The sequence below is a fragment of the Hylobates moloch genome, unplaced genomic scaffold (genome assembly GCF_009828535.3).
Source record: "Hylobates moloch isolate HMO894 unplaced genomic scaffold, HMol_V3 SCAFFOLD_23, whole genome shotgun sequence".
NCBI lineage: Eukaryota > Metazoa > Chordata > Mammalia > Primates > Hylobatidae > Hylobates > Hylobates moloch.
Genome location: NW_026652298.1, coordinates 31,649,479 through 31,674,330, shown reverse-complemented (window position 1 = coordinate 31,674,330; position 24,852 = coordinate 31,649,479). Strand labels below are relative to the sequence as shown.

Genomic DNA, 24,852 nt, shown 5'->3' with positions numbered 1-24,852 from the left:
CCCTGCTTGTGCACTAGAAACGCTGGGGCACCATGACAGCTTCCAGAAGTTTGAAGAATGGGAATCCCAATGCCAGAGAGGCAGACGGCTGCATGGGCTGGCCAGGGCCAGGGGCTGGAGACAGGGCAGCCTGAAGCTTCATGCTGAGGAGGAAGCCCAGGCGACCTTCATCCCAAGCTGCAGGGACAGTTTAGTGACACGGTCTTCCTGCAGGGCAATCCAAGGCAACAAGATCAAATCGGGGAGCTTCCCCCCGACCTGGGATGTACCTCCCCAGGTATCCACATGCCTCATTCTCTCACCTCCTTCAGGCTATGGCTAAAAAGCCAAGAAGGCCTTCCCTGACCATCCCAGTTTAAATTACAGCCCTAAGCCAGCCAGCACCCCCAATCACCTGCTTCCCTGCTTTATTTTCTCTCTAACCCTTATCCTTGGCATACTGTATGTTTTATTCATTAATTTTGTTGTTAATTCCCCTAACCCAAAAGCAAGCTTTTCCTCTGGGGAGGGGTTTTGGTCTGTTTTGCTCACTTCTGAATTCCCAGTGCCTACATGGGATCAATGTCTGGAGCATAGTAAATAATAATGATGATGATAACAATAATACGCAACACTTAGCTTACTGCTATTGTGTGCCAGGCACTTTTCCAAGGGCTTTGCATATATTAATTAATTAGTAGGTGCTCAGCGAACACTGGCTCCCTGGATGGATAAATACACACCATGGGATGTGCGTTTAAGACAAGAGTACACGGCCGGGCACGGTGGCTCACACCTGTAATCCCAGCACTTTGGGAGGCTGAGGCGGGAGGATCACCTGAGATCAGGGGTTTGAGACTAGCCTGACCAACATGGCGAAACCCCGTCTCTACTAAAAATGCAAAAAAATTAGCCAGGTGTGGTGGTGGGTGCCTGTAATCCAAGCTCCTTGAGAGGCTGAGGCAGAGGTTGCAGTGAGCCAAGATGGCACTACTGCACTCCAGCCTGGACAACAGAGCAAGACTCCATCTCAAAAAAATAAAAAAGACAAGAGGACAAGCATTGGCACCAGACTATCTAAATCCCAGCTCCAGCACATCCAAGCTGGGTGGCCTTGGGCCAATGTCCTACCCTCTCTGAGCCTTTCCACTATAGCAGGGATCATAATCATTCCTAGTCCATGGGCTGGAGGTGAGGTTTAGTGAGACAATCCAGCAATGTGATTAGCACAGGGTCTGGGAGAAGGAACTCTTAAAAACCTTAGCAAGTATGGAAACCCTTCACTGCCTCAGCACACAGAGCTGGCAGACGCAGATGCCTTTCTGGTCACAGAGCAAAGATGGCATGCCCAGCTCTTCCCACAGTGCATGCTTTTCTCCCACACATTCTGAAAAATGCCAAAGGAAAGTCCTGCTCCTCTCCCCACCTGCCCTCCCACTCTCTCCAGGCCAGGTAGAACGATCCCTTATATACATAGGCAGACACACACACACACACACACACACACACACACACACAAACACACACCCTCCAGGCCACGTAGAACGATCCCTTATATACATAGGCAGACACACACACACACACACACACATATACACACATATCCTCCAGGTCAGGTAAAGCGATCCCTTATATACACAGGCAGGCAGACCCAGGTCAGGTAAAGCGATCCCTTATATACACAGGCAGGCAGACACAAACACACACACCCTCCAGGTCAGGTAGAACGATCCCTTATATACACAGGCAGAGACGCACACACACCCCCACCCTCTCCAGGTCAGGTAGAACAATCTCTTATATACTCAGGCAGAGACACACACATGCACAGACAGAGCTGGCATCTCTCTGCCCATCCCCCAAGCTCTGAGGGGCTTCCCCAGAATCCCCACGCAGGCCCCCTCCCCAGGGATGTTAACCTTCCTGTTCCCATGAAGTCGGAGGAATCTGGGGAAAAGAGGCTTCTGGGGCACAGCCTAGCATATCCTAGTGGCTGGGCGAGGCTGCTGGGGATTGGCTCAGGGGGTCACCCCATGGGAGGAGTCCTGGCATCCTGGGTCTGGCAGCCAGTCCTGCCTTCCCCGCCCAGGCCTGCCTGGGAGCTGGAACTCTGGTGGGAAGACAGTGGTGGCATAGAGGGCTCACCTCACTCCCTTTCCCGCCCAAACTCTGTGCTCTGCATACAGTAGGCTGCCTGCCAGTGGAGATGAGGCAAGACTGGGGAGCAGGAGTCCTATGCCTCCCACGTGCTATACACCTGCGGACAGGTTACTTCACCTTCCTGAGCGTCTCTATAGTTGCACAGATGTAGGCTCAATTCCACCTCCTGCTGTGTGACCTTGCATGGATCACAACCTCTCTGTGCCTCATGCAATCTGCACTCAACATCGTTTGACCCCTTTCTAGCTGCCAGACACTGTGTAGGGCACTTGTTCTTTTGTCTGTAAAAACTGGCTTAATAATAACTTGCCAGGCCAGGCGTGGTGGCCCACGCTTGTAACCCAAACTCTTTGGGAGGCCAAGACGGGCAGATCACCTGAGGTTAGGAGTTCGAGACCAGCCTGACCAAATGGTGAAACCCAGTCTCTACCAAAAATACAAAAATTAGCCAGGTGTGGTGGCAGGTGCCTGTAATCTCAGCTATTTGGGAGGCTGAGGCAGGAGAGTCACTTGAACCTGGGAGGCAAAATTTGCAGTGAGCAGAGACTGAGCCATTGCACTCCAACCTGGGCAATAAGAGTGAAACTCTGTCTCAAAAAGAAAAACAGAACAAAACAAAAACACTTGCCCACAAGGTTATTGGGGGGACTAAGTAAAATTGTGTGTGTGTGTGGACGTGTGTGTGTGTGCACGTGCGTGTGTGTGTGGTAGCTGCTCTATCATTTTTTTAAGAGAGGTTCTCACCCTGTTGTCCAGGCTGAAGTACAGTGGCACTATTATGGCTCACTGCAGCCTCAACATCCCAGGCTCAAGGGATCCTCCCACTTCAGCCTCCCGAGTTGCTGGAACTATAGGCATATGCTACCACACCCAGCTAATTTTTGTGTTTTTCATCGAGATGAGGTTTTGCCATGTTGGCCAGCCTGATCTCAAACTCCTGGGCTCAAGCAATCCACCCACCTCAGCCTCCCAAAGTGCTGGGATTACAGATATGAGCCACTGCACACAGCCAGTGGTTAATTTTATATGTCAATTTGACTGGCTTGACTGGGTTAATTGTATATGTTAATTTAAAAGAATACCCAGATAGCTGGTAAACCATTGTTTTGAGGTGTGTCTGTGAAGGTGTTTCTGGAAGAAACTAACATTTGAATTGATGAACTCTGCGGTCATGTCCAATGTGGGCAGGCATCACCCAACCCACTGAGGGTCCGAATAGAACAAAAAGGTAGCAGAAGGGTGAATTCACTCTCTCTGCTTTAGCTGGGACATCCATCTTCTCCTACCCTTGGACATCAGAGTTGCTGGTTCAGACTCTGACAGAGGCTTACAGCCTCAGCCCCTGACTCTTATAGACCTTAGGACTGGAACTGAATTACACCATCAAGTTTCCTGGGTCTCCAGCACGCACACCAGAGGTTGTGGGACTTCTCAGCCTCCATAACCTCACAAGCCAATTCCTACAACAAATCTCCTCTCAGATACATTTCTATACATCCTATTGCTTCTGTTTCTCTGGAGACCCCTAAAACAGTGTGTAAATTGCTTAGTCCAGTGTCTGCCACCATGCCATGGACTGTCCTGTCTCCCCACCCTCCCCTCCCCCACCCCCCACAGTCTGTGATGAGATTTTTCACTTGGGAACATTGTTTTTTTTTGTTTTTGTTTTTTTTAATGTAAGACAATAGGAAATTCAGATTCACTTGAAAGAATCTGTCTTTGCAGGCAACTTAAATTCGGTAAGGCAGAAGAGAGACTTATTGCTGGAGAAATAACTGCCTTTCCTAAAAAAACAATTGAGGACTACATTTATCCTTCAAGAATTGTTATCTCTTTTACATACACACACATGCTGAACGGGTAACTCAAAAGCCAATTACATAAAGAATGTTGCCTTTACAAACAGCTTCCAACCATATTTACACATTCTTATTGCTCCCAATCTAAACGGAGGGAATGTAGTCCATTAGGAAAAGCAGGCCTTCAGAACCCACCGGAACTCCTGGGTTCCAATCCCAGTTCCACTACTTACCCCCTATTCAACCTTGTACAAATTACCTGATCTCTCTAAACCTCAGGTTTTTTTAAAAATTATGAAATAATATTTTTAAGGTCTGCCATATAGGATTATTGTGAGGGTTATGTAAGATTATATATGTTTATATGTGGGTGGCATTGTGGCTACTTGACAAATAGAAATGGCAATATTAATACCCATTTCCTCTTAACCTGTGGAACACTATAAAAGACTACATTTCCCAGGCTCCCTTGTAGCTCCAGGCCACGTGACTAATTCTAGCCAGTGGAAAGGAATCAAAATGTTGTTTGGGACCCTTGAGAAGTCTCTTTTAAAAGGAGGTGGTTGTACCCTTCTCTTTCTCAGGTATCCTCCTGCTAGCTCAAACTTAAGATGTGATGGTGGAGCTCCAGCAGCCTCCTTGGACCATGAGGTCTAAGTGTGAAAAATAAATGCTTGGATGGTGAAGCAGAAAAATAGCAGCCTGGGCATCTGATGATACCATGAAGCCATCTTGCAACCCAAGATTTATTTTATGTGAGAGGAAAGTAGACTTCTAACTTACTTAAACTGGTGTTATTTGGGGTCTTTTATTACATGTGGCTGAACCTAATCCCAAATGAGTTGTCATATATAACCAAAGAGTTCATAGCAAATCATCTGTGATGAGGGTATCTTGACCTCAGCACTACTGACATTTTGATAGACTCTTGGATAACATTTGTGGAGGAGGCCGTCTTGTGCATTGAAGGATGCTTAGTTAGAAGCATCCCTGGGCTCTACCCACTAGATGCCAGTAGCACTCACTTCCAGTGTGACAACCAAAATTATCTCCAGATATTGCCAACTACCCCCTAGAGGAAAAAATTGCCCCAGGTTGAGAACCACTGCTCTTTATTTATTTATTTTTATTTTTATTTTTTTGAGAGTCTTGCTCATCACCTAGGCTGGAGTACAGTGGCGTGATGTCAGCTCCCTGCAATCTATGCCTCCTGGGCTCAAGCGATTCTCCCACCTCAGCCTCCTGAGTACCTGGGACTACAGGCGTGTGCCACCACGCCCAGCTAATTATTTTTATTTTTTGTAGAGACAGGGTCTCACCATGTTACCCAGGCTGGCCTCAAACTCCTGGGCTCAAGTGATCCACCCGTCTTGGCCTCCCAAAGTGCTGGGATGACAGGTGTGAGCCACCATGCCCAGCCATCTTGATTTATTTGTTGAAAAATTAGGAAGCCGAAGAGGTAAGGCCTATAGAAGTAAACCCCTAGAAGTGAATACAAACACCTGAGATATAATAAACTGATGTCAAGAGGAAAAGATAATCAAAGGCACAAACATTTGGGTTATACAGATTTCTCCAGAAAAGTATTCAACTGGGTACATGCAAACTATTTTTTGTTTGGTTTTTGAAACAGGGTCTTGCTTTGTTGTCCAGGCTGGAGTGCAATGGTGTAGTCACTCCTCACCACAGCTTTGATCTCCTGGGCTCAAGTGACCCTCCTGCCTTGGCCTCCTGAGTAGCTGGGACTACAGATGCACACCACCATGCCTGGCTAATTTATTATTTTGTGTAGAGATGGGGTCTTGCTAGATTGCCCAAGCTGGACTTGAACTCCCAGGCTCAAGTGATCCTCCCACCTCAGCCTCCCAAAGTGCGGGGATTACAGGTGTGAGTCATTGCACCCAGCCTACATTTTTGGCTTGAAGTTCAAGCCTAGACTCAGATTCATGGACAATTAGTTGTATATAAAGCCAAAAATTAGGGCTTCCTTTTTTTTTTTTTTTTTTTTTTTGAGACAGTTTCACTCTTGTTGCTCAGGCTGGAGTGCAATGGTGTGATCTTGGCTCACTGCAACCTCCACTTGCCAGGTTCAAGCAATTCTCCTGCCTCAGCCTTCTGAGTAGCTGGGATTACAGGCGTGCACCACCATGCCCAGCTAATTTTTTTGTGTATTTAGTAGAAACGGGGTTTCACCATATTGGCCAGGCTGGTCTCGAACTCCCGATCTCAGGTGATCCACCCGCCTCGGCCTTCCAAAGTGCTAGGATTACAGGCGTGAGCCACCATGCCCAGCCTAGAGCTGCTTTTAAACAACTGTATTTAGGATAGGAATCAAGAGGGTAAGACAGTAGAGAAATAGGAGTGAATCGAATGCTATAACCAATGACTTCCAAAGTGATTTTAAGTGGTAAATGATAACATTAAGTCACAATGTAGAAAAGTCATTCCCCTTTCAATATTTTTTTTTTTTTTTCCTGAGATGGAGTCTTGCTCAGTTGCCCAGGCTGGAGTGCACTGGTGCAATCTCAGCTCACTGCAAGCTCCGCCTCCCGGGTTCATGCCATTCTCCTGCCTCAGGGATGGGACTACAGGCACCCGCCAATACGCTCGGCTAATTATTTTTTTTTTTTATTTATTTTATTTTATTTTTTTTAGTAGAGATGGGGGTTTTCCCGTGTTAGCCAGGATGGTCTCGATCTCCTGACCTCGTGATCTGCCCGTCTCAGCCTCCCAAAGTGCTGGGATTATAGGCGTGAACCACTGCACCTGGCCTCCCCTTTCAATTTTTTCCAACACCTTTATTGACATACAATTTACCAAAAAGTTCACCCACTTAAAATGTACTGTGGTTTTCAGTATAGTTACAATTGTTCAGCCATCACTATAATCTAATTTAGAACATTTTCACTACTCACCCACAAAAGAAACTTTGTATCCCCTGTCTTTGAATCTGATTATTGTCTTGTATTCTAAATGAAAGAGATGACAATTCTGAGTGTTGACTACGATGCACAGAAACTGGACCACTTATATGCGGCTGGTGGAAGTCAATATTTGTCAACCTCTAGAAAGCCGTTTGACAGAACCTACTGAAGCTGAAGATACACCCACTCTATAAGCCAGGGATTCCGTTCCTGGGAACGCCCATGAGAAAGGAGTCCGTATGTTCACCAAAAGACTTGTGCTAGAATGTTCATAACAACTTAAACATCTACCAACAGGAGGACGGATCAATTGTGGAATAGTCCCACAATAGACTACCATCCAGCAGTAAAAAAGAACTTCTAACACACACACAACAATACAATGGATGAACCTCAGCGATATTATATTGAGTGGAAGCAGCCAAGCACAAGAAAAGAACATACTGCATGATTCCATCATTATGAATTTCAAGACCAGGCAAATCTAACGGCTGGTGATAGAAGCAAGAATGATGGTGCCTTTGGGGAGGGGGTGTAGACTGGGAGGGGGTATGAGGGGGGCTACTGGAACTAGGAATGTCCTAGGCTTTGATCTGGAACAGGGTTTCTTAACATCATCACCTATTGACATTTAGGACCAGATATTTCTTTTTTTTTTTTTTTTTCTTTTTTGAGACAGAGTCTCACTCTCTCGCCTAGGCTGGAGTGCAGTGGTGCCATCTCAGCTCACTGCAACCTCCGCCTCCCAGGTTCAAGCAATTCTTATACCTCAGCCCCCTGAGTACCTGGGATTACAGGCATGCGCCACCACGCGTGGTTAATTTTTGTATTTTTAGTAGAGATGGGGTTTCACCATGTTGGTCAGGCTGGTCTCGAACTCCTGGCCTCAAGTGATCTACCCACCTCGGTCTCCCAAAGTGCTAGGATTACAGACGTGAGCCACGGTACCCGGTCTGGGACCAGATAATTCTGTGTGTGGCATCTGTCCTGTGCATTGAAGGATGCTTAGTAGCATCCCTGGCCTCTACCCACTAAATGCCAGTAGCATCCATCCCGCAAGGTGTGACAACCACATTGCGAAATATCCCCTGAGGGGCATAATCACCCCATGACTGAGAGCCACTGAACTAGGTACTGGTCACACATGTGCACACACACATAAAAATCAAATTCAAGCTGTACCCAGATTAATGCAGTCAAATATCACATGTACCTGATGAATATGTACGACTATTATGTCTCCATAATAACAAAACATTTTTAAGAATTTGACGATTAATACAGTTGTGTCCTTTGCTGTGTTATACCTTTGTTTGTTTGTTTGTTTGTTTATTTTGAGATGGAGTCTCGCTTTGTCGCCCAGGCTGGAGTGCAGTGATGGGATCTCGGCTCACTGCAAGCTCCGCCTCCCGGGTTCACATCATTCTTCTGCCACAGCCTCCAGAGTAGCTGGGACTACAGGTGCCCACCACCACACTCAGCTAATTTTTTGTATTTTTAGTAGAGACGGGGTTTCACCATGTTAGTCTGACCTTGTGATCTGCTCACCTCGACCTCCCAAAGTGCTGGGATTATAGGCATGAGCCACCGCGCCCGGCAATACCTCACTTCAAAAAAAGTTTTAATAAGGCAACTGCAGAGAAAACAAATCAATGTATTCACATTCAAAATAAGAAAACCATGAAAGGCCTGTATGCTCATAATTAGCGTTATGATAGCTTAAAGGTGAAAGGTGAATGGGTGAAATTTGGGGAGGATAGATTTCAATGGGCACAGGGTTTTGTTTTGGGGTGACAGAAATGGAACTGGGTAGAGGTGGTGGCTGTACAATATTATCAATATTAAATGGCAGTGAATTGTTCACTTTAAAGTAGTTAATTTTATGTTATGTGAATTTCACCTTAATAAAGGAAATAACTCCTTTTTGTCTCCACCACCCCCAATACCTATTACTATTTTAATTTAAAAGGAATCCACCTTCAGAAGCATTTAATCCAATTCCCTAGATATCACAGGCAACATTCTGAGACATTAGGCAACGTGATGAGGTCACAGCTGAAGAGAGGCAGATCCCCAGATCTCCAGTATGGGCTCCAATTTAATGTCCCCCACCCTCCAGCCTCCATCAACCCACTTATTCCAGTGTAAGGGTCAAGACAGGGATTGCCTGTGTGATAGAAAAGGGCTCTCCTCAGTCTTTGGAATGTGGCTCAGAAAAAGAGCCTGCCCAAGGCAGGTGGCAGGTAGCTCTTTGGGCCACATGCCCCCACCTTTGGCTGACCAAAGGTTTTCATGTTAAGTAACTCCCCCCACCCCACTCCCACCTGCTGGCAGAATTCTGTGCAGGGCATCCTGGAGGTAGAAACCCTAGGTAGGAAGTCAGGAGGCCCAGGTTCCCATCTCAGCCCTAATACAAACCAACTGTGGGGCCCAGACCCCCACTCAGAACCCCTGACTGCTCTGAGCCGCTATCTCCTCATCCGGGAAATAGAGACTGGCCAGGTAGCATTCTCTATGAATTCCACCTTCAAACTCCTACACATGCCCGGAGCCACTTCCTTCAAAAGCCAGTCTGAGAATGTTACCAGCAGGAGTGCAAGGCTCTATGCATGCGTGTGTGTGTGTGTGTGCGTGTGTGTGTGTGTGCGTGTAGTTTGTACGTATGTATGTATGTATTTATTTATTTTTTTGAAGACAGAGTCTTGCTCTGTTGCCCAGGCTGGAGTGCAGTGGCATGATCTCGGCTCACTATAACCTCCACCTCCTGGGTTCAAGAGATTCTCCTGCCTCAGCCTCCGGAGTAGCTGGGATTACAGGCCCACACCACCATGCGTGGCTAATTTTTGTATTTTTAGTAGACATGTGGTTTTGCCATGTTGGCCAGGCTGGTCTCGAACTCCTGGCCTCAAGTGATCTGCCCACCTTGGCCTCCCAAAGTGTTGGGATACAGACATGAGCCACCATGCCCGGCTGTGTTTTGTTTTTACTTCCTCAAGTCCATCCTCTTTAAATTGCTGCAAATCTCAATATATAGCTTTATGATCTCTGTTGAAACTACTCAACCTGGCCACTGTAGCACAAAAGCAGCCACAGACAACATGAAAATGTATTAGGCATGGCTGTGCTCCAATAAAACTATTTACAAAAATAGGTTGAGGGTCGGGGATTTGGCCCTTGGGGCTGTGAGTCTGCAACCCCTGTTACAAACTATTCCAGGGGAAATCACAGTCCCCCAGAGCTGCCCATCTCATACAAGTCTGCTGCTCCTCTGGGGTTTCTGTGTTCAGAGAAGAATTTCTCCAGGGCCTCGCTACTCAAAGTGTGGTCCCTGGACCAGCATCTTTGGACTTGAAGAGCTCGTTAGAAACCCAGGCCCCACCCCAGATCTCAGCACAGAATCTACATTTTTACAAACTCCCAAGCTATTCATATGCATATTAAAACTTTAAAGCAAGAGAAAGACATGATTATGTTTGTAGTTTTATGCAGCTCTCTCTGGCTGCCATTTGGAGGATAGACAGAGGGGACAATCTGGACAAGCTGAGAGACAGGAGGACTCACACCCAGGTAGTGTGGACACCTGCAAAAGAAATGAGGTCACCAAAGTATCCAAAAGGTGAAGTAGGAAGGACTTGAGAACTTATGGAATGTGCGCAGTGAGGAGAGGCCAGTGGTATTCGGATTCCAGTGTGCCCACCTCACTACAATCCAGAGGAACCTTCTAGAAGAGAGGTTGGGGAGCCACCAGCCACTGCCAAGCATGTGGCCTTGGCAAATCACCAAACCTCTCAGCCTCAGTTTCCCCACGTGTATAAAGAAGATGATAATAGCATCTATCCCAGAAGGTGACTTCCAGGATGGATTTAGGTAACCCGTGTAATGTGTTCAGCACTGCGGCCAGCACATAGTAAGCCTTCCAGAGCCCTGGGTCCCTCAGCCTCCACACTATCTATCCTACCATCTGCCTAGCCATCTACCTATCTACTATCTTTTTTCCTTTCTCTGTTTTTAAATTAAACCTTAATGCTAGCAGATCAGGGTTTCTTAGCCTCGGCACTATTGACATTTGAGGCTGGGTGATTCTCCATGCTGGGGGGTGGGGACTGTCCTGTGCACTGTGGGATGTTTGGCAGCATCCCTGGCATCTACTCACTGGATGCCAATCATCAGTAGCAGGCAGCCCCATTTGTGACAACTAAATGTCTTCAGACATTGCCAAATGCCCCTGGGGGAAAAGCGGGCAAAATCACCTTGTTTGAGAACCACTGCTTTAGATGTTGACCTATTACTGTTGTCATAAGGCTGGGTGGAGGAGGGGCAAGTGTCCCTATTAACCTGAAGCCCAGAATCTAGAGCAGGACTTGTGGAGTCCTAATAAGTTAGCAACAATGAGGAGGGGGCCCCAGGTTGGGGAGAACAATTGTTCTGAGAGACGGTTAGCCACAAACAACTCACTTGCACAGCATTCTGTTCCCAAATACTTTGTTCTGCACGTAGCCCTGGCAGCACCACCCTATAAAACTTCCTTCCAGCTCCTGCCTCTTTGCAGGCAGCCCCTTCTGTGCTGTGCTGCCCATTGCTTTCTTGCAACGTATCCTTGTACTTTCTCCAATACATCTGCCTTTCTTTACCCATGACTATCTTGGCAAATTCTTTTGCCATCTGCAACACTGGCCCCTGCCAGTTGCACCCATGACAGCACCACCTGGAGTAAAATCACAGCTCTGCCATTTCCTAGCTGGAGTGGTTAGCGGTGGGGACTTTAGGCAAATCACTTTTTGTAATGAGTCCTCAGTTTCTGCATCTGTAAAATAGGTCTAATAATAACCCCTTGTTCATGGGAGGGAAAGATAAGCTCACCTAAGTAAAGCTCTCAGTGAGGCTAATGTGTCTTTTGTTGTTACGGTAAGTTATTATTTTCTTTCTCCTTCTGCTTGCAGCAGGATGGAAAACTCAATTACGATCACCCACTCTCACCCCCTGCAGAGGAGACGCCGAAAGCAAATCTCCACTCCACCCACCCACTCACCCTCAACCCTGCACCCAGAATGTGGAAAGGGTTGAGGTCAGCACTGGGAATGGTCTCTGGCCATGCATGAGGTGTGAAAGGCAATTATCAGGTCTGCCTCAGATAAAACCAACCTTGGCTCAGTGGAAAAGTGTGCTGATATTCCTGGCTGGACTAGAAATCCACCCAACAGCTCTGAAAGCAGAGATATGTTTGGCAGGGTTGTTCGCCATGTAAAACTATCTGCCTGTGTCTTGTGACAGTGAAGAAAGCCTCTAAGGCCAAGAAATTATTTTTGATGTGGAAGGAAAAAAATGGATTTAGCAGTTCCAGCCAGCTTTAGGCTTCCAGATGTTTTGTGCAACCTTGCAAATTTATTGTTTTCCAAATTGCATGAAGCCAAGGAGTTTCCAAGGAGATGCTTGGCTCAGTGCAGATCCCCAGCTCAGGAAAGGGGAAGGCAGCTTGAAATCCTTTTCTGGTCAAATGGTGGAAGATTTTCAAGTTCAGCCAAATTCAGGAGCAAGGAGAGAGAGAAAGAGGAGAGGAGCGCTCCGGAGGGACCCGGCCAGGGATTCAGGACATGAACGCCGCAGAGCTGGGACTCTCAACCCTTGGCACTCTTGACATTTGAGCCCAGATATATCTCAGTTGTGGGGGCTGTCCTGTGCACTGGGGGCTGTTTAGCACAGCATCCCTTGTCTCTACCCACTAGATGTTAGTAGCATTCTCCACTCCCAGCCATTGCAACAACCAAAAATGTCTCCAGACATTGGCAAATGCCAGTGGGGTGCAAATTCACCCTGGTCGGGAACCACTACTCCAGGAGATAAATGTTGAGCAGGTCCTGCTCACAGCTGTTTCTGTCAAGTGGTGGCCGGGCTGCTTTCGGAAAATGTCAGGCCAGCACATGCATCAGCTGTTGAGAGGCTGTCTGAGGTCAGAGGTCCTGAAAGTCCTGAATGAGGTTAGAAATGGGTAGAAGCTTTCTTGCCTGAGAGACCAATATGCTCTTAAAAAATTCATGTTAATTCATCATTTCAGGCCTTTGAGGGCCTCCTTCTTAACACTTATTACCATTTTTAATTAATTGTGTGTCTGCTTATTTTTTTTTAACTGTATTTCCCCCTCTAGAATATAAGCCCCCTGAGGGCTGGGATCTTGTCTGTTGTTCACTGTTGAATCCCCAGCGCCTAACTCAGTCTAGCACATAGGATGGGCTAAGTACAGATTTGCTGCAGGGAGGGAAGGAAGAAGGAGGGAGGGAACAACAGATAATTGTTGAATGTCTACACCTGGAAGATATACCTAGAGGGCTTGTTAAAACTCAGATTGCTAGACCCCGTTTGCAGACTTTCTGATTCAGTGGGTCCTGGATGGAGCCTGAGAATGTGCATTTCTAACAAATTCCCAGGTAATGCAAGGACCACATTTTAAGAACCACTGGTCTGAAGACCTAACTTTTGGTCCTCAGTCCTGGGCTGTGCATTAGAGTCACCTGGGGAGCTTTAAAACGATCTGCTGCAGGCCACACCCTGGCCAATTAAATCAGAATCCCTAAAGCGAGGCCCAGGCATCTGGGAGATTCCAATGTGGCACTAAGGCTGAGAGCGGCTCACCTGCACCTTCTCACTTGTTCCTCACAGCTGGTAGGATTGTTCCTTTCTTATAGATTAGGAAACAGATTCTGGAGGGTTAGTTACTGCCTCAAGACCCCTTAGTCATACCAAAATTCAAACCAGGTGCCAGGTTCTTTCAGTTACTTTGTTGTCCCTCCCACTTCAGCAGATCAGAAAGCAGACCATAGCTTTGTACTATTTTTATAGCTAATAGTCATTGATCACTAAGGGATGGGCATAGCTGCTGTTATTCTCACAACTGCTTATCAATCATCATTACTCCCATTTGACAGAGGAAAAAACTGAGGCACAGAGAGGTAGGGCAACCTGACTTTGGTCACACAGCCAGGAAGTGCTGGAACCAGAATTGATCTCAGCCCTCTGCAATACACCATGGGTCTTACCTGTGGGGACACAGAAGGTGGAGATGGAAGGGGAGGCTGGACCGAGGAGGAGGCCAGCAGATGTCAAAGCTGGAGAAGAGGTGAGGCTAGCCAGTAGGTCCCATGCTAGCAAGCAGACAAAGACACAAAGGTGGACGAGTCATGACTTGGAAAAAATTAGGGGACTGCTGGGGCATAACATTACCCGGGAGATGCCACCGCAACCCTCTGCCTTGGACAGGCTGCACCTTATATTCTTCTCATCTCACCAGGAACCAATCCCAGTGATTGCCCTGCCCAGGGCTTCCAGGCAAAGCATATGATTGGCTGTCACCATTTGAAGCCAGCCATGGGAGGAAGGAAGTACTAGCGTCCCTGAGCATAGGTGGTGTTCACAAAATGAGCTAGAAACAGCCTCATTTGTGCTGCCCTCTCCTGTGTTCACGCTCTGCATCTCCTGCATGGTCCCTCCAACTTCCTGCATCTGTCGCCTACCTCCCCAGATTAGACCTTGGCTCCACCTTCCTGATTCCAGCAGCTCCTCTCCCACTTGGCACAGTGTTCCCATGAACTGATAACCAGTGACACAGTCCCTCTGACCAGCCCACCTTTTGGCACAGCTCTCAGAATTTCCCATGTCTGAGCTCCCAGGGACCCCTCATGCTGGGTCCGTCCAAGCACACACCACCCACGTACTATGATGAGACCTGAGCCCATGTGACACTGGAAGGACTTTTGATTCCTCCTGGTTTTAAGGTGGGCATCAGGTAGAGACCTACCTATGCATGCATACGGCCCTGAGACTTTTCGTGAGAGCTACAGCCTGAGAAAGCCGGAAACCCATAGATAGCAGAGCCTCTGAAAGCCACATTCACACCAAGCCCAGGACCTACAGGAACGTAGTCTTAAACAGAACAGGGGGCCGGGCGCGATTGCTCAGGCCTGTAATCCCAGCACTTTGGGAGCCCGAGGCTGGTGGACCTCGGAGTTTGAGACCAGCCTGGCCAACATGGTGAAACCTTGTCTCTACTAAAAATACAAACATTAGCTGGGCATGGTGGTGCACAGCCGTACAAGGGTGTGGATGCCCTGAAGAACCACCCTGTTCACCAAGCCACGGGGAGTAGGCACAGTCCAGGTTTTATACACCCAGATTCTTCCTATCTTCTGGAATCTTGTAGTTTATAAGAGGGCAATTGGCCTCTTCAGGCAACAGTCCGTGAGTTCAGGACTCACGTAGATCTGAAGAATTCTGGAGGTCTTCTACCTCCTCAGACCCTCCCCTCCTGTTCCTCAGTGGTGCCTGGAATTCCTTTAAAACAAGGTTTCTCAGCCTCAGCACTACTGACATTCAGGCCCAATCATTCTTTGCTGTGGGGGGCTGTCCTGCGGCGTGAGGGATGTTTAGCAGTATCCCTGGCCTCTAACCAGTAGATGCCAGCAGCACCCCCTCACCCAACTATAGCAACCAAAAATGCCTCCGAACATTTCAAGTGTCCTCTGGGGGACACAACTGCCTTCAGCTGACAACCACTGCATTGAAGAATTACTCAGGCCACATGAAAATGCAGACTGCAGAGAGAGGGGAACGCCTGCACAGGAATGAACAGCAGCCGTTGCCTACTGAGTGTCTGCATGGGCGGATCATCTTATGAAGCCAGGGATGGGGTGGTGTTCTGAAGTCAATACAAGGCATGAAAAATGTGTCGGGTCAAAAGCGCCCTTGAAACCTGGTCATCCCTCCATCAGGACATACGGCTGTTTCCTTAGTAGAATACTGATGTGGGTGTGCTTTCCTAAAACACGGCAGTCACTTTCATGGCACAATTGCCCATATGAACTATCTACATTGATGCAGGGGTAACTATTCTGCCAGGGATTCCGATGAAATTAACTAAACTTCATTCAGCCTAACACTGGCTCCTTACTATTTTTTTTTTTTTTTTTTTTTTTTTGAGACAGGGTCTCGCTCTGTCACACAGGCTGGAGTGCAGTGGCACAATCACAGCTCACCGATGCCTCGGCCTCCTGGGCTCAAGCGATCCTCCCACTTCAGCCTCCCAAGTAGCTGGGACTACAGGCGCACGCCACCATGCCCACCTAATTTTTATGTTTTTTGTAGAGACGAGATCTTACTATGTCGCCTAGGCTGGTCTCAAATTCCTGGGCTCAAGCTATCCTCCCACCTCAGCCTCCAAAAGTGCTGGGATTACAGGATGAGCCACCACGCCTGGCTTCCTTCCTTAGGTATCTTAAAAGTCTCTCCCGTACACAGTGAACTGTAACCTAACTGGATGTGTGAACAGCCTGGAACCAACTCCTATACCAATCACAGAATTTTAGCCAATCGCAGGCAGTCAACTGTTCAAATCATGTTCAAATAAGGCAAACAAACAATGAGCAGTAACCAACCTGGCTGTTTCTGTACCTGACTTCCGTCTTCTGTGCGTCACTTTCCTTTTTCTGTCTGTAAATATCATCCGACCACCTGGCAGCTTCGGGGTCGCTCTGAATCCATTCTGGTTCAGGGGGCTGCCTAATTCACGAATCATTCTTTGCTCAATTAAATTCTGTTAAATTTAATCTGCTTTAAGTTTTTCTTTTAACATTCCCAAATTTCAGGTACTGGGCAGCATTGTCATCATATTTCCCATATCCACATACCATCTACATAATCATTTAATATTTTTCTTCAAATCAGCCTGTTTCAGCCTTTAACATATGTATTTGAAATGAAATCTTTAAATTATTTCCACAAGTGGAAAGCTACCATTGTTTTCCACAAATAGAGGGTACCATAACAATAGGGAAATGGGAAAAATAAGTTAATAATTCTTTTTTTTTTTTTTTTGAGATGGAGACTCGCTCTGTCGCCCAGGCTGGAGTGCAGTGGCATGCTCTTGGCTCACTGCAACCTCCACCTCCCAGGTTCAAGTCATTCTCCTGCCTCAGCCTCCCAAGTAACTGGAACTACAGGCATGCGCCACCACGCCCAGCTAATTTTTGTATTTTTAGTAGAGACGGGGGTTTCACCATGTTGACCAGGCTTATCTGGAACTCCTGACCTCAGGTGATCTGCCTGCCTCGGCTTCCCAAAGTGCTGGGATTACAGATGTGAGCCACCAAACCTAGCTGGAAAAAGAAGTTAATAATTGTATCTAGGTTCTATTGCTTTCCAAAGCTTCTAAGCCTGAGGCCTGATGCCTTTGTTAGAAAGGTAGATGGGCAAAGGAAGGATAGGTGTTAAAGAGAGGTCGGCATCATGATGAGTCTTCCTCCACGACACCATCAGAAAAGAGATAGACTTTCTCCCTGGATGCAGTGGTGTTTCATGAGGAGGGTAGCACAGGGCCAGGCTGCCAGCTCCACTTCCCCAGCGCTGGGCCAGTTTTAGAAACCAGCTGTCAGTAGCTTGGCTGCAGGCTCCAGTGCTGGAAGCAATTGGCTGCAAAGCACAAAAGCATTTCCCACTGCACAATGGGTTCCAGACCTCCTTGGACAAACACAGGGGTTGGCAGTAGACACGCAGGGCCTCAGATCACCAGCAGGGGCCCTCACCCCTCAGACGCCAGGCCTTCCTGCCCAGGCCTTCCTGGGAAGGGGTGCTTTTGCTGATGCTAACGATGGCTGCTTGGGAGTCAAAACCCCAAAGAAACTTCAGAATGAAACCAAAGCCCTTCAAGGTTAAAATTCATAGCCCTTCTCTGTTCTTTTCAAACTCTTCCTATGCCTGGATGTTTTGTTTATCCACCTCTCTGAATTTCCTCTGATATATAAAGCAGAGTGCACAAATACAGGGCTACAGGATCAAGTAAATAATGCAAACGAGGGAAGTGCGCCGTAATAGGGAGTGGTGGGGCCTGAGGCTAATTGGAGCACCTGACCCCAAAGAGAGGCAGCAGCCACTCAACCCTTACCCACTGTTCCCTTGTAGAAACATGAGCTCTGAATTGCTAGAGCTACTAATTTTTCAAGAGATGCTGGAAATCTGAAAATTTTTTTATGTGAAATCCCCATTTTTTACTAAATATTTTTTTAACTCTATGAGAGTGCATACGACTATGTGTACATGAGTGTTCACAGCAGCTTTATTTGTAACAGCCCCAAACTGCAAACAGCTCAAATGGTTATCAACAGGTGAGGCCACGCACAGTGGCTCACTCCTGTAATCCTAGCACTTTGGGAGGCCGAGGCCAGTGGATCACCTGAAGACCAGCCTGGCCAACATGGTTAAACCGTATCTCTACTAAATATACAAAAAAAAAAAAAAAAAATAGCTGGGCAAGGTGGTGCACGCCTGAAATCCCACCTACTCGGAAAGCTGAGGCAGGAGAATCGCTTGAACCTGGCAGGCGGAGGTTGCAGTGAGCCGAGATCGCGCCACTGCACTCCAGCCTGGGCAACAAAGAGAGACCCTGTCTCCAAAAAAAAATTATAAAAGGGAGATTGGCAGGTGTTAAAAGAGGTAAGGAAGGCATTCTAGCCCTTTTGAGATGGTCAAAAGCAATGAAGAAGGAATAACCTTCTCATTGTATGATTCAGTGATATTAATGCTACATCCATGTAACACATCTAATATTTCACCTGCCAGGGTCTAGTTCCCACAACGTCAGAATAAGCACTTTCTCCATAGAAGTATCCCTGACCCCACACATCCTACCCCCAAAAACCATATTTGTGCATCTTTTCCCCCCACACATTAAGAGATCCCCCACTCAAATGCACATTCACTTCGGTAATTGCATGTAAATGAGGGGTTGTTTTTCCGGAAGTTTCCAGGGCCAGGGGTCTCAGAGGAATCAGCACTCAAAGGCAGCAACCCACTCTGTGGCCACCAACTTCTTTAGTCCAGAGAAGTCACCAGCTCCTCTGCTAGCAGTGGTCAGTATGACACAGTGATACCTGGAGCCTCAAAGTGCAAGGATGAGGCCCTGGGGCAAGCTACGAGGCTTGGGGTGTGGCCGAGGTGACAGAACTCTAGCATCCCAGTGAACAGATGAGGCTGTCTGCACAGCTCCATACCACTGTCTGCATGTGGGGCCGTGTAGATCTGGCCTTACAAGGTGGATTCCTGTGACCACTTGGGAAATACCTACCTTGCAGCACAGGTAAGGATGGGCACTTGGAATTTTCCAGAAAGGGCTTTTGTCAAGGAGAATCAGGCTGAGCTCAACTAATAACAGTTACATTTTTAAAGAGAGCGTTTCAGTCCAGGCACAGTGGCTCAAGCCTGTAATCGCAGCACTTTGGCAGGCCTAGGCGGGTGGATCACCTGGGATTAGGAGTTTGAGACCAGCCTGGTCAACATGGTGAAACCTCATCTCTACTAAAAATACAAAAATTAGCTGAGCATGGTGGCAGCCGCCCAGCTACTCCGGAGGCCGAGGCAGGAGAATCGCTTGAACCTGGAAGGCAGAGGTTGCAGTAAGCCAAGATCTCATCACTGCACTCCAGCCTGTGTGACAGAGTGAGACTCCATCTCGAAAAAAGAAGAGAGCATTTCAAACCCTCTAGCCAAAGTAAACTGTTGAAGGGTGAAATGGTTGCTATATAGTTATCTTCATTGGGTCAAATTCCTCTATTATTTTAGAAAAACACCATGTGAAATTCACCAACCAGAAGACAAATCCTTGCTCAGGAAAATGTCAATAGTGTAGGGTTAGAGTTTGGTGCATTTCGGATGGGTGCTAGCTTATTTGCAGAACAGCTGGTGATTAAATTATGACCATTAATAAAAATCCATGAGGTTGCAAAAACCCTCCAGTCTGCAGTGATGAGGTTGTTAGTAATAATTCAAAACGTCCCTGGAGGAATTTTTATTTTTATTTATTTATTTATTTATTTCAACTTATTTTAATTTTAATTTTTTAGAGACAAGGTCTTGCTCTGTCACCCAGGCTGGAGTGCAGTGCCGCGATCACAGCTCACTGCAGCATCAAACTCCTGAGCTCAAGGGATCCTCACTAGAGGAATTTGGAAAGGGAAAAGCTTTTGCTCTCCCCACTTCCATTCAAAAGATCCTTTCTCTCTCCATCAGTAATTATATTAATACTTACAGTTACCTTTTACTGCGTGTTTATCATTTGTCAAGCACTGTTTTAAGAGCTCCAGAGATTAATTCATTAATACAGTAATGTTACCATGTAGAAATTCCTATCCCTGTTTCACAAGTGAGAAACCAGGTACCAATAGCCAACTAAAAGAGCCTTCCCAAGTCATCCCCAGACCACAAACTTCAGGCAATGAAACATGACAATGAACTACATTTGATCCACCATATGAGATGCCTCATTAAAAGAAGATGCACAAGAGCCAAAAGATGGACGCCAGCAAGTGTCCATAAATGGATGAATGGATAAAGAAAATGTGATACAGACAGACAATGGAATATTATTCTGACTTGAAAAGGAAGGAAATTCTGACACATGCTACAACATGGATGAGCCTTGAAGACATTATGTCAAGTGAAATTAACCAGTCACAGAAGGACAACTACTGTATGATTCCACTTATATGAAGTCCATAGAGTAGTCAAATTCTCAGAGACAGAAAGCAGAATGGTAGTTACTTGTATTTGTCTGTCCTCATGCTGCTAATAAAGACACACCCAAGACTGGGATATTTATAGAGAAAAAGAGATTTAATGGACTCACAGTTCCACATGGCTAGGAAGGCCTCACAATCATGGTGAAAAGCAGAGGAGGAGCAAAGGCACGTCTAACATGGCAGCAAGCAAAAGAGAAAGTTCAGGGGAACTCCCTTTGATAAAACCACCAGGTCTCACAGGACTTATTCACTATCACAAGCACAGCATGGGAAAAACCTGCCCCCGTGATTCAATTACCTCCCACCAGTTCCCTCCCACCGACACATGGGGTTTAAGGGAGCTACAGTTCCAGATGAGATTTGGGTGGAAACACAGCCAAACCATATCACCATGGATATGGGGGGAGATGGAAAAGGGGAGGGAGTGTTTAATGGGTGCAGAGTTTCAGTTTGGAAGATGGGAAAGTTCTGCAGATGGATGGTGGTGATGGATGCACAACGTGTGAATGTACTTAATGCCACAGAACTGTACACGTAAGAGTGGTTAAAATGCTAAGTTTTTTTTGTTTGGATGTTTTTTGAGATGGAGTCTTGCTCTGTCCCCCAGGCTGGAGTGCAGTGGCATGATCTCGGCTCACTGCAAGCTCCGCCTCCTGGGTTCATGCCATTCTCCTGCCTCAGCCTCCCGAGTAGCTGGGACTACAGGCACCCGCCAACACGTCCGTCTAATTTTTTGTATTTTTAGTAGAGATGGGGTTTCACCGTGTTAGCCAGGATGGTCTTCATCTCCTGACCTCGTGATCCGCCCACCTCGGCCTCCCAAAGTGCTGGGATTACAGGCTTGAGCCACCATGCCCAGCCTAAAATGCTAAGTTTTATGTTATGTGTATTTTACCATAATAAAAATGGATTTTTGCATGAAAAAAGGAGACATTAAAAGCATTCATTCATGCATGCTTCATTCTTTAAAAAAACCTCTGTACAAAACTCTACATTGTAGGCTGAGCATGGTGGCTCACACCTGTAATTCCAGCACTTTGGGAGGCAGAGGCAGGCAGATCACTTGAGCCTAGGGGACTTGGGCCCGGAAGTTCAAGACCAGCTTCGGCAATATGGCAAAACCCCATCTGTACAAAAAATACAAAAATTAGCTGGGGCATGGTTAGGGGATTCCTGTAATCCCAGCTACTCAGAAGGCTGAGGCAGGAGAATTGCTTGAACCAGGGAGGCAGAGGTTGCAGTGAGCTGAGATTGCGCCACTGTACTCCAGCCTGGGCTACAGAGCAAGACTGTCTCAAAAAAACTACCTCAACATTGTAGATTCCTTCCATTCATTGCACAAAGATGTAAGGAGTACCAGGCAGTAACTAAGCAGAAGGGGAACAAGGTTAAATCAGGACAGTGCTCTGAAGATATATAGGCAAGTAAATCAACTAGTACAGTAAGATCACAGCCACTAGCACAGACATGGTGCCTACTACGTGCCCACACTCCTTCAGGTGTTATACCTGCATTAAAGCAAATAATCCTCATGGCAGACATTTTTTTTTTTTTTAGACAAGGTCTTGCTCTGTCGTCCAGGTTGGATGGAGTGCAGTGGTGCAATCACAACTCGCTGCGGCCTCCACCTCCCAGGCTCAAGCGATCCTCCTTGCCTCAGCCTCCTGTGACAGTAATTCTTATTCTCATTCTACAAACAAGGAGACTGAGGCTCAGAGAAGTTAAGAAAGTTGTCCAAGGTTATAGAGGATTCATCACACCCATGCAGTCTGGCTCAGGCTCAGTGCTTCTAGCCAAAAGATATGAGATGGAAGAAGCAATGAAAACACAGTCCCAGAACGCAGTGGCCACCCGGAGATGGTGAGTGCAAATAAACCACGGAGTTTAGGAAGGATTCCTGGAGGAAGCGACTTTTGAGCTAACTTCCAGAGCAGGGGTTCTCAAAACTACAAACTGTGGACCAAATCCAGCCCACTGACTAGTTTTGTGAAGTTTTATTGGAACACAGCCACGCTCATTTGTGTACAGATTGTCCACGGCTGCTTTTGCAGTATAGGGGCAGAAACCATATGGCCTGCAAAGCTGAAAACAGTTATCATCTAGTCTTTGACAGGAAAAGTTTGCCAACCCTGTCCTAGAGGATTAGTAGGAAAATAGCTCATGAAAGATAAAGGGAAGGTGCACAGGCCAACTCGATGCCAACTTTGCCTTCTCAAGGTATCTCACCCTTTTCTGGTCCTTCTTCCACTTGATGTCACCACCACAGCACAGGCAGCCTTCCCCCATCCCTGGGCCTCTTCTGGAGCCTCCTAACCACTCCCTCCATTCTTTTTTTTTTTTTTTTTTTGAGACAGAGTCTCACTCTGTCCCCCAGGTTAGAGTGCAGTGGCGAGATCTTGGCTCACTGCAACCTCTGCCTCCTGGGTTCAAATGATTCTCCCACCTCACCCTCCCGAGTAGCTGGGATTACAGGTGCATGCCACTACGCCCAGCTGATTTTCGTATTTTTAGTAGAGACGGAATTTCACTATGTTGGCCAGGCTGGTCTCGAACTCCTGACCTCAAGTGATCCTCCTGCCTCTGCCTTCCAAAGTGCTGGGATAACAGGCATGAACCACCATGGCTGGCCCCTGCATCCATTCTTAACCTCTGCATCCCTTCTGCCACCTAGGCAGAAAAGAAATCAACAAAAGGACAAGCTTGGATCCAAACACCGTCCTGCTTAAAACCTTCAAAGGCTCCCCATTGTTCCTAGGTGGGAATCCAAACCCTTCACCAGGCCTACCCAGACCTGCCTGCCCCTTCCTCCAGCTTTGTCCTGGATGCATCCTTTGCCCTTGCTGCTCTCTCCGGAATCCTCTTCCCACCAACTTTTGGCTATTCAACTCCCTGTTGATCTGTTCTTGGTGGCAACGTCCCCTGCTTCTCTGCTTCACTCAGTGTGGGTCCCATGAGAATCTCTGGCTCACCCACCCTTGCTCTCTCCCTATAACAGTGTTGCAATGATGTCATGGAAACTCCTGTTTCCAGGCCAGGCATGGTGGCTCACGCCTGTAATCCTAACACTTTGGGAGGCCGAGGTGGGAGGACTGCTTGAGTCCAGGAGTTTGAGACCAGCCTAAGCAACATAGCGAAACCCTGTCTCTACAAAAAACTAAAAAATTTAGCCAGGTGTGGTTGCACGCACATGTAGTCTCAGCTACTTGGGAGGCTGAGGTGGGAGGATCGCTTGACCCCAGGAGTTCAAGGCTGCAGTGAGCCGTGATTGTGCCACTGTGCTCCAGCCTGGGCAACAGAGCAAGATCATCTCAGAAAAAAAAAAAGAGAGAGAGAAGAAAAGAAAAATAAACTTTATTTATTTATTTTATTGTCTCTTTTGGAGTACCACACCAAAGGGTGGCAGATGTAGGTGGGCTGAAACTACCACTGTAATTTCCATCAAACCCTGCCTGCAGCCCACTAATCCCCCCAAAGATAGAGACACAATAAAAAAGGGCACAGTTCTTTTTTTTTTTTTTTTTTGATACGGGGTCTCACTCTGTCATCCAGGCTGGAGTGCAGTGGTGTGATCTTGGCTCACTGCAGCCTCTGCCTCCCAAGTTCAAGCGAGTTCTCCCACCTCAGCCTCCCCAAGTAGCTGGGATTACAGGCAAGCACCACCACACCTGGCTAATTTTTTGTATTTTTAGTAGAGACAGGGTTTCACCATGTTGGCCAGGCTGGTCTCAAATTCCTGGCCTCAAGTGATCTGCCCGCCTCAGCCTCCCAAAGTGCTGGGATTACAGGTGTGAGCCACTGTGCCTGGCCTTAAAAACGGGGACTGTTCTGCTAATACAAATTCAAGGCAAGTTCCCTCTGACTTGACCGTCATCCAAGTTCTTTCTGTGTATAAATTTCACAGCCACCACTGTTCTTCCAGGAGAATGTCAAGTCCCCAGAGGCCAGGGCCCATATTTATATGGCTCCTCATTTTATTCCTAGTGCCTAGCAAAGCATCTGGCACCCAGTGGGAATCTAAATTTGCATTGAGCAGGGACTATAAATTCCACCCAAAGAGGACTCCAAGAGCCAACCCGGAGGTGTGAAACAGCATGACGCAAAATGCCTAAAGGGCACACTTGTGTGGGCATAGCAGGCAGACGACAGAATCGGGCAGTGCTGCAGACTCCTCAGATCCAAAAAGCACCCCACCCCTCAGCAGGGAACCTTTAGACTGTTACAGTACTGTTGAGGCCTTTAGAAGTCAAAGATTACACTTCCAAAGATGCTCCTGTGGGCAGAGAGGATGAGCTGGAGTGGCAGAGACAATGGTCTGCCGGGCTCCGTTCTCTGCACCTGTTGTGCTCAGCCACATGGGTCTTAGATGGAAAATAAGGGGTCCTGGGAGCGTCACAGCCTCTTGGGGACAGCTAGGCTAAGCTCCAGACTCCATCC

At 47.2% G+C, this 24,852-nt stretch overlaps 1 protein-coding gene across 1 annotated transcript in view; it reads right to left on the bottom strand.

The window, feature by feature from the left end:
• Positions 1–24,852, bottom strand: part of TEKT5 (tektin 5) — a 61,216-nt gene that overhangs the window by 17,335 nt on the left and 19,029 nt on the right. The gene's annotated exons all lie outside the window — the stretch shown is intronic.